This window comes from Pteropus alecto, unplaced genomic scaffold (genome assembly GCF_000325575.1).
Source record: "Pteropus alecto unplaced genomic scaffold, ASM32557v1 scaffold3, whole genome shotgun sequence".
In the NCBI taxonomy this organism is placed as follows: domain Eukaryota; kingdom Metazoa; phylum Chordata; class Mammalia; order Chiroptera; family Pteropodidae; genus Pteropus; species Pteropus alecto.
The window spans coordinates 36192867-36204078 of NW_006442484.1; the positions used below are offsets into that span (position 1 = coordinate 36192867).

At 32.2% G+C, this 11212-nt stretch overlaps 1 pseudogene; it reads left to right on the forward strand.

Annotated features, from left to right (window-relative positions):
- Positions 1 to 2983: 2983 nt before the first annotated feature.
- On the forward strand, positions 2984 to 3102 carry LOC112470843 (annotated as a pseudogene).
- The last annotated feature ends 8110 nt before the right edge of the window (positions 3103 to 11212 follow it).

Below are 11212 nucleotides of genomic sequence, written 5' to 3' on the forward strand. Positions count from 1 at the left end.
ATCTCTTCACAAAGCTGTCCTCAATGTGAGAGAAGACAGGTCTTGTTATTTATATTGGATTCAACCACTCTCTGATATATGAGATATGAGCTGATCTGGCTGCCCTCTCTTTATGAGCTCACTCTCCATATGGCACACATCTTCCAAGTGAAGTCACTAAAGATGTATATTTTAAAAGCATCTTTAAGGTGGCAGTAGATGAAAGTTAAGTTTGTGGTCACATGAGGGAAGATACAGAGGAGGAAATTGAGCTGTGGTACAAGAGGACTCAAGAAATGGTTATAGATCTGGCTGGATAGATTTGGAGGACATAACTAAAATGCAAATACCAAAAGGAGAGCCAAACTGTAACCTTAGAAACTCATGAGGCTGCAATTGCATTTGTTATTCTTCTCAAAATGTTCAGAAGTATTTCATATTCATTTTTCTCAACTAGCTGATGACAAAGGACCAGTATGATTATCTGAGTAAAATGAAAGACAATGCAGTGCAAATGACTTTCTTGAGGTCTTTCATCTTAGTAAAATCAGAACTAAAGTATATGTTGCATTTTATTTTAATACCTTATGCCATAGGTTTATGTCTCCTAGATGTCCCTGGGGCCTGTGATTACTCACTTGAAACTTCAGAGTTGGTATAAAGATTATTTTAGGCTGAAGACATTTTAGATTCAATGAATGCAGGAAAAACAAAAAACAAAAAACAAAAAAACTTTCCTAAAGCTCTCCTTATCTGACTAAAAACAGAAACTTCTGAGAAATGAGGACTGTCATAAATTCCTTCATTGAGGTAGCTTGTCCTCTCAGCAGAGAGAACAAGAATAAATCTATTGTAAGTTCTCTTCCTGGCAGAATTTAATGGTGCAGAAGGTGGTACAAAAACCACTCATATCTGTATAGACAAACATCACAAATTTTCTTATTTTCCATTTTTTCTCATAAAATATTTTTTTCCTAAAGAAACCTATTTGTTTTTCCTACTGTAGTCTTTTCTTCCCCCTACCCTTTCTCTACTAAGTTAGATATCTAAGTCCCAAATTCTAACCACGTCTTTGAGTTACTCATCATATGCATCTTGCATGCAGAAATAAACCTTTTTTCCAGTTAATCTGTCTTTTGTCAGTTTAATTCAAACTCTCTCAGTTACTGAATCTAAGAAGGTAAAGAAAAGATTTTCCTCCATTACAGGTACTTATTAAAGCACAATTTTCTAGGACCCAACAGAGGCCTGTTGAATCACACTCTTCAAAGAAGGATTCTGAGAATGAACATTTTAAATAAAGATCCAGATGACTTTTATTAAGAGGTATTGGCAACATTGCATTGTGAGCCAATCGTCATGAAGATCAATGGTTTGACACTTAAGGAAATCAAGCTGAGAATCAAAGTATACAGCTCCCAATTAGAGATAAAATACAAAACAAAACAAGGTATAGCAGTTGTTACTAATAAGATCTTCATCTTTTACTCAGTCTACCAGCCAAATTTCAGCATTTTTTCCTGTCCTTACTTAAGCAGTCTTGCCCATTTAAACAGATCTAACAAGACAACATTCAATTTATTCTCACTTTATCAGAATATAACAATACTATTAACCTTTATTGAGTACATACTATGTGTAAGTTATTATTCTAACTATTAAACTTAATAATTTAACAACCCTATAAAATAAATACAATGATTAACTCCATAAGGAAACTGAAATAGAAGTAGGTTAAATAACTTTCCCAAGATCACTCTGCTAACCAATACCCAAAGAACAAGTGTGAACTAAACAAGAATGGTGCCAGGGCCTTATTTCTGTTGAAAATTATAAACTTCTTTGCTCCCAAACGGCCTAAATTTGATAGAGAGATTAAAAAAAACAATTTATTCAAATTCCGTATAATATGGAGTCCTAAATATGCAAAGAAACATTTCCCATCAGAGAAAAAACCAAAAACTGTTTAACCAAATATTAAAATAATAATAAAAGATGGCTAAGGTAGTAAAGGAAAAAAAAAAAAAAGATTTCTAAGGGCTAAGGGACCATGAAAAGCCAGTTCTACAGTAGTAAGAAAGCCTTGAAGCATTTTTGCCTTAAGGGTATTTGCTGACCGGTCCCACCCAAAGGTGCCGTCATGGGAAAGTAAGACAGGGCAAAGTTAAGGCCAAAGCTATTTGGGGGTCAGATACTCTTCTCTAAAGCTGAACTCCAAAAGTATAAAGCCTTCTGTAAGTTATATAAGAAACAACTTATCACTTTAAAGAACACTTACCTGTTTTGGCTTTGCTTTTGAGTAATTTAGAGAAAATAGGGGGAGAAGTTTGACCTGAAAATTTCTAATAATCACTCTGCACTCACAAGGTTTGAGGACTGGATTTCAAATTTCTATTTTGCCCCCCAAAATCTCACGCCAAAAGTTCAGTTTAAAATGTTATTCAGTTAATTAAAATAATTGTATAGGGGAAAATATTAAACTATACAGATATACTCTATGAAACTATAATAATAACTGCTTCATAGGGTTGGTATAAAATCAAGATAGAATAAAAATCTGTACAACAATAGCATATTAGAAAGTGGGTAATCAGAATTTACACATCCTAAACACTAGCATTATTTGGGAAAGGGTGAAGATTTTTACTATTTAGATTTTGTTAAATTGTATTTTTACTATTTAGATTTTGTTAAATTGTATGATAAAATTTCTAAATTGATAAAATTATAACATATAACTTCTCGACTAGTAGAGAACATTTTAAACTTATTATTTGCAAATGATATAATTTCTGACAAAGAAAATCCATGAAAATTATGGACAAATTATCAGAATTTAAGAAAGAATTTTTTTAGCTTGATTAGAAAATTCATTATATGAAGGTGTAAAAGTACAAATGTATATAACAGAATGATTTAGAAAATGTGATTAATCAAAAAATAAATTTACAAAAGTAGTAATAAAAATAAGGTATTTTAAATAAATCTAAAAATGAAGTATAACGTCTACGGCCATGCCACCCTGAACATGCCCAATCCCGTCTGATCTTGGAAGCTAAGAAGGGTTGGGCCTGGTTGGTACTTGGGTGGGAGACCACCTAGGAATACCAGATGCTGTAGGCTTTAAAAAAATAAATAAAAATAAAAAACCAAAAATGACGTGTAACAACTTTATATAGAAAACTATAAATTATTATTGAAAGACTTTTAAGACGTAACTAAATAAAGAAGTGTAACATGTATATGGATAGAAGGATCAATTCTGTAAAAGTATAAATTCTTGCCAAATTTATCTACAGAGTCAATGCAACTTCAGTGAAAATCAAAACAGTTTTTTTAATTTTTTATTTTTTTAAATTTATTTTTATTATGGTGACATTGGTTAATGAAATCCAGTAAGTTTCAGGTGTACAATTCAACAGTATGGCATATATATATTGCATTGTGTGTTCACCACCCATAGTTAAATTTCTTTCTGTCACTACATATGTTTGTGTTTGTCTTTGCTCTTTTTCTTAGAAAGCACTTTTTAAATCAGAGTTGAGTCCAAGGCCAAATATATGTTTTGGCTTTCCTGAATATTTTACAATGTGGTTCTCATGCAACACCACTGCAGTAAATGTATATTTTAAAGGAGAAAATTTGTATTGTAAAAGAGCATTCTGATTTTGCTTAGCATGATTATCTCGAGGTCCATTCATGTTGTGATCTGATTTTATGACACACACAGAGATTAAAGACAAAGAATATCCAATATAAGAGAAAAAATTGTAGGGCTTCCCTATTAGATATCAACATTAATTACAAAGTTAACATATTTAAAGCTCTGTCATATTGGTACAGGGATAGGTAAATAGACCAATGTGATAGTTTGAGAGCACATAAAGAGCCTCCTGAATTCATGGAGACTTAAGGAATGAGAGATCAGGATATTCAGATCAGTAAGGGGAAAATGACTTATTTAGTAAATGGTTATTTACTAAATGACTTATTTAGTAAATGATATTTAGTAAGTTTTAATTGGTTATTCCCTCAGAAATAAATAAAAACAAAAATAATTGCTATTTTAAACCATACACAAAATCAATTACAGAAAGATTAGGAATGTAAATTGCCAAAAGCAAAATTTTTATATTTTTAGAGGAAACTATTAGCTGATTATGCCACATGTCTGAAATGAGACATAAAAGCACCAAACATTATGAAAAAAAATGTTGACCTTAATAAAATTAAAGCTTTATATTCATTAAATGACATGATAAGATAGAGAAAATACAAACTCTAAGACTAGAAGATAATTACAAAACACACAAAGACAAAAGATTAGCATTATTATACATAAAGAATTCCTACAAATCAATAATAAAAAGATCAACAACTCAATGGAAAAAAATGAACAAATGACATAAACAAGCATTTCAAAGAAGACAAAAAATAAATAAATGGCACATAAATATATTAGAAAATTATTCAACCTCCCTAGTAATCATTGAAAGGCAAATTAAACTCAAAATGATGTACTGTATCTTACCTATCATATTAATAATAATTAAAATGTTAGTAAATTGTAAACCTTGACTATTATTTAGAGTAATCATATATGAATAGAATTTTAAATGGCACAACTTTGCTGCAATTTGCATTATCTAATTATTTTGAATGTACACATATACTTTGATTCAGCAATTTTAATTCCAGATATTTTGCTTATAGATACAAGAATGTTCATACAATACAATAATACTAAAAACAAATTTTAAAACCTAGAAACTATCCAGATGATATTTACCAAGAGTAAACTGGATTAAACTATATGTCTTAAAAATTAGGACATTATTTGAAGTAAAAATGAATAATTTACACATTGATAAATCTTTAAAAAGTCATAAAGTTGACTCAAAAACAAATGCATCAAAACATATAGACGGTATGATTTCAGGTATATGATGTTCAAAATAATAAAATATTTTAGGGTGACTACATAATAAATAATAAATAATAAATAAACATAAGTGAATTTTCCTACACATTTTATGCATTTTATGTATGATATACTAAACACAAAAAAATAAAATCAATGAAAAAAGTCATGCCCACAAGTAAAAAAAATTTTTTTTGCATAATGGTTTCTCTATTCTGCATGATCTTTAAGCCTTAAATGTAGTTTTAATTTCTATACATCATTTTCCCAGACCAGCTTGCTACAAAAAAATTATAATTGGTTATCATAAAATTTCATTTCCCCTGGTGAGTTTTACTAATGTCATGTGAGGACACAATACTTATATATTAGAGATGAAAAGAGATGTTCCTACTGTTTCTATTATATTATGTTACTTTAAATAGTAAACATAACTCTAAAATTAAATATCTGCTTAAAGGGAGAAATAACAATAGAGTCTGTAATGATATGCAAATACTGTTAGCTCTTCCTGGAAGAATCAAATTTATGTTTTGTTTTGTGTAATTTTATTTTATTATTTTTTTGGAAGGTATAAGAATAATAACCCAAACCTTTTAAACTACTCAGGAGACATAAATTTGAAGACAATGTAAACCCATTTTCTAATTTTTATGACTAAAATACATCACCATTTGCTTGGAAAAACTGAGTGACATTTTTTCTTTTAAAATATTTTTCGGCTTCTTCTAAAATTGCGTATATCTCATGAATAGAAAATCAGACAGAATCAGGTAGACAATCAACATAAGCATTATTAGTAGAAGAAACATCTTGTACCCAGAAAATACTCAAATTATTTTGAACTCCCAAACAACAGTATACATATATGGATTATACCTGATTAACTAATGAAATTGCTTTTATTTAATGAGAATAATGATGTTCTTCACCTGCTTCTTGCTTTCAGTATGACAATTTATTTTAGACAGTTAGTATTACATGCATACACATGCCTACAAAAATCCATGACTAACTTCATTAACAAACACACATGAAACAACAAATTAAAGTTTAGTTAAGGAGGGCAACTAATCTAGTAAATGAGATAAAAATAAAGCAAAAATCATTTACTCATAAGGAATTTTAAGACCTTGACTTTGCAGTGAAATCGAACTTTTAAAAAGCCCTAAGCTCTAATAAAGCAAGGATTCATTATCAAAAATTTCTATAAAGAGTAAAAACAGGAATAAATTAATGACTTAAAAACTAAAAATAAGAATGACATCAATCTTTACAAAAGAATATGGGAATATGAAAATATCTGTTAAAGACACATTTAATACCATTTACCTTGAGAAATAACCATTGCCCTCAGAAATTAGCCATATCACACTGCAATATATGCTTGGTCACATGAATCTGAACATTTTGGCTTTTGTAAATTATGTTCTAAAGCTGCCATAGCAACTTGTAGTTATAATTCTGAATGGGGACAAACTTGATTTAAAAAAAAATAAAGATTTTCTTTTTAATAAAATAAATGTAAGTTTTGGTTTACACTTCTGTATTAATTTGGACTGTAAATTGCAATTAACAGAAATGAACTCAAGATAAATTAAGATATAAAGAAACAAACAGAAAAGCCCAAACATTATAAATGATACATAGGCATATTATAGTCCCTGAAGAAAAAATATCCATCTGAGCTCCTTGAACAGGAAATTGCACTGGCAGTTTTTCTCTCTGTTAACTGGCTTTTTCTCCCTCTCGATGACCACCATGCAGTGAGTGAAAGAGTGACTTCACACTTCTAAATTTTCAGCTGCTCCTAATTGAACAAGAATATGTTAGTATCAATGAAAAATTCCTTGAAAAGAAAAAACTTTCTTCTCAGACTGAAGAAAATACTCTCTTTTGGTTCAATCAACTAGAATAGGAAAATTGTATAGCTAACAAAAAGCAATTGAGGTAGTGGCTATTTGTAAATGGGGAAAATACTCTATGGAGTATTTATTATAATACCAGTAGGAGTTTATAACCCCCTGTCCTGGACCCATTTACTAACCCAGGAATTTAGGTTTCCTCAGCGACTCTATGCCTGGACCTATTTCCCTGTTGTAATTATATTATTATTACATTGAAGAGATTAACAGGTCTGTGCTCATGTAGGTGTTTATGGCTTAATAGGATAGTTTAGTTTTATTTTGAAGGGAATCAAGTAGTGTGAGCTTCTTACTGTGGTGACTGCTCATGAGGAAGACTGGTGAGATAAGTACGCCTTTGACTTTTGGGTACTCCTCTGTCTGAGTATACAGCTGAACCGGTTTCCTTTGAAGGTAATATGAAGGTAGCAAGTAGAATTTTACTGTTTATGTTGGATTTAGCTTTGGTGTGTACTTCCTTTCACAGATAGTGAGCTACCTAGAGGCCAAAAGGACAAAATTCAATATAGCATGGAGGTTATGTGTACTAGCTATAGAGACACACTACCACAATCTGAGCTTTACCATTTGCTAGTTGTGTGGCCTTCATCAAATTTCTTAACCTATTTGTCTCATAGTTTCTTCAACTATAAATCTGGGATAAAAATTAATTAAATTAATTAATCCTAGTAAATTGCTTGGAACAATACGTGGCAGAGTGGAAGGACTCAATGTTTTGGTTGTTTTATGAGGGGTGATCTTAAGAGGTGCTATATTCCTGACTTGCCAATTCTGTCTAAGAAAGCCAGGTAATAAGGCTAATTTACTGTGAATTAAAGTTAGGTTTCCAAGTTCCTAACTTTCTGAGGCTCATTTACCTATTTTTGTTATTTTTCTTTTCTTAAAGCACACCTCAAATTGTATAAGTTTCAAGCCCTTAATTCTATCCTTGGTCAAGTAGGATGGACCCAATCCAGATAATTATTCTTTACTATACAAGGGCATTTATCTAATTCAGAATTTTATCTAGATGATAAAAAGAAAAGTTGACAATGACTGAATACTAATTAGGAAAAAAAGAATCTGTTCGGTTTATTTCACACAGAACTTTAAGAATGACTATTTTATTCTTATTCTATATAAGAACAACGATTAGTAACTTCAAGAATAGAAGGATCATATAGTGAGGTTGTGACCATAACAACGTATAGAAAATGTTATTATTTTAACTACTGATTCCAGAATCCCTTTAAGGCAAAGAGTTATCTTTGAGAAAGAGCAGAAGTTCTTGGAATAGTAGGTGAGACTTCCAGACCCTTGCTAGCCTGCACTAAGTAATGAGAGGAAGAAAGAATTAGAAGAAAGGGCTCTATGTAATAGAAGGGAGAAGAAGTCGAGGTTTCCTAAGCAATCTGCAAAAGGGAGGTAGAGGAAAAGAAAGGGGAGAGAGAAAAACTGCACATTGTACAAAGTGACTCCTGCTGGAGAGACTTCCAAATTCTCAATAAAGTCTTTTGAATTCATAAAAGTTATGGGAATAAATATTTGTTTTGAGAATGGAAAAAGCGGCTGAGTTCCAACCCTGATTAGCCCTTGGTTAGCTTATGAGGATACAGAGCCTCTAAAAATGTAATCACCCTGGGAATACACATAAATCTCAGAGAGGATGCCATAGTATGTATGTCTGCAGGAGCAGATGCTGAGACGAGAATTCCAGCGTGAATAGTTTATTTGGAAGGAGAAGAAACCACCAGTAGGGCAGGGAGGAAGGGAAGGCAGTCCCCCAAATGTTCATTATTAAGCCATCCACCACTGTGGGGACTGGACTTAATCTTCTTGGAGAAAGGTAAGCCAGTGTGAAACACACATCTCAGAGTTACTTTCTCCGAGGGACTGGGATATCTGTATATTATTCCTGTCAATCATTGGTTGAGGGCTACTCTTAGAGGATATTCCTTGGCACTTCTGGCCCCAGGAGATAGAGGTAAATATGCAGGTGCTAGAAGTTGAAAGTTGAGTGAGAGGATATGGGCAGGGCACCAACATCATCTATGCCAGTGGAGTTTTGATTTCCGTTGTCTCTGGAACTGATAAGAATTTCAATAGAAATTCACTATATATCTGAAGGTCAGAGTACTCCCGTCTCCTGAATTGCACGACAATATTTTATTTAGTTTTAAATTTCTCCCCACAAAGGATTGAATCTTTTTAAAAATGTCTTTATACAGATGTAGCTAAGAAATATGTTATGTGAGTCTTATCTATACTTTTCTCTTGAATCATTCAGCTTCTAATTATTCTTCTCTAAACATTCATGTTTTTCATCCAAAGATAATTTCTCCTTTGCACAATGCCACTAAACTTAGTGTAAAAACTCTCACTCTCCAATTTTTAATAATCTTTAAAAATTGTATTTAAAGGCATATTTTCTCTAATAATTGCCTTTTTTTTCAATGCTCTTATTTCTGCCTTTATTTCTATAATTCCATAATCTACAATAATGGAGTTTTATTCTTCCTGCTTTTAGAACAAGAGAAAAAAATTTATTTGTGATCAGAAAAGAAAAGATTCCCAGAATTATAAAGAAATGTATAAACCATTCTATTATCAATATAACACGTTTAAACACAGGCACATCCCTTGCTCCAATTCTAGTAGCCCAAAGCTTAACTTAACCATTGAGTTAAGTTAAGCATTGAGTCTCTGCAGGCATCATGTTTGATGTGTGTAAATGTTCACTATATACCTATAAACTGTTGTAAAAAAAATTAAAATATCACAGATTTCATTTATTTTGAAATGATACACTTAGGATTAATGGGAACAGAAATGTGAATAAATTTAGTCATTTGCGGAACATACATTATCCTTCTTTTAACAACCTCTCTAAATATTACTATAATAATATTATGTCATTTATCTTTTTATTCCCTCAGAGTTTCAATCAAAGTATTGGACATCTGAATTTTCTTTGGCTTGAAAACATTTTAGTTCCTTTCTAAGTGAACAATGACTTCCTTTTCTTTTATCCTTTAACTTCTACAATAGAGTCTCTAATACCAGGGGCCATCCTAGCCTCCATGATTATGAAGACGGCTCTGGTTCTCTTCCTTCATAGTTCCACAAGGGTTACCAACCTGCTTTTTCTCTACTTCAGGTAGAAGGTTTTCTTCTGAACCAATTATCCTCCTATCTTTGTCCTCTGAAGAATTGGTTTTCTACTCCCAGCTATTTTTTCTCTTAGGGTAAGTTTTCTGTCCAGATCATTTTGCTTATTTCTCAACCTTCTTAAAAACTGGATTCCTTTGCCTTTGAGAATTCTCAATTTCACTTAGTATTTGACATGTTTAAAAATTCTTTGATTCTAAGGGAATTTTGTTTTGCTGCTATTTGAAAAGTGCAAAGCAGGTCATCAGTTCAAAAACACGAAAACATATGTTACCTAAAGAAAGAACCCTTAGCTGTATTTTGCAGGTGCCATAAAAATCACCTTGTAAGTGAATTATCCAACTATTGTGTTTTATCTCTCCTTAACCACTAGTAGGTACAAACTCAAGAAATTATTGAACACAGAAACATTTCACCAATGATCAAGAAGTATTTTTTTTTAATTATACATGACCAATTTTTGTAATTTGTTGGCTATACCCTAATATTCATCTTCCTAACAACACTAAAGATGATTGACTACATACATGAAAAACTGATTTTTTTGTGTGTGTAAATAACTTCTGGCGACTAAATACTTGTCTCGGGAACCCCAATATTTTATTAGGAAAGGTTGATAGCTATTGCAAACCCATAAGTATAAGAAGGTAGGTTGCAACAACAACATCCAGAGGATGGGAATGGAATGCATGATGGTCTTCTGACTCACTCATGAAATGATTATTCTCTTATAATCAGTTAAGAAGAGGGAACCATGACAGTTCTGTAATGTAAATTGACTTTCTTGGTTATGTGGCAGAGGCAGAGCAGCTGGCAGGTGTGTGTATAAGACTGCTCCATTAAGACTTTTCTCCAAATTCCAGTAACAGGAATAGAGAATTCAAGACAAAACAAAACTTTCTGAGGTTGCTTGGAAAATTTCTCCATCTACCCTCTGGACCTGACGTAAAACCAAGGAAGCATACACTGTAGCAAATCTTCCCATCCTGGGCCGCCAGAAATATTTTCTCATTTGACCTGTACACATGGAGCAGCCATGTTTCTTTCATCCTTCTTGGTTGTGTAATTGGGATTGGAATGGAATTCAAATCAAGAAGACCAGTGTCACACCCAATCATCAGGGAGTCAGGACAGTTCTTCAACTACATAGAGCGCATGGGGCAAGGGGCAGAGGGCGGGGGAAGGAAGTGCTGTTAACTTGTGACTAGGCAGTGATTAAGCACTCACTGACGACAGTGAC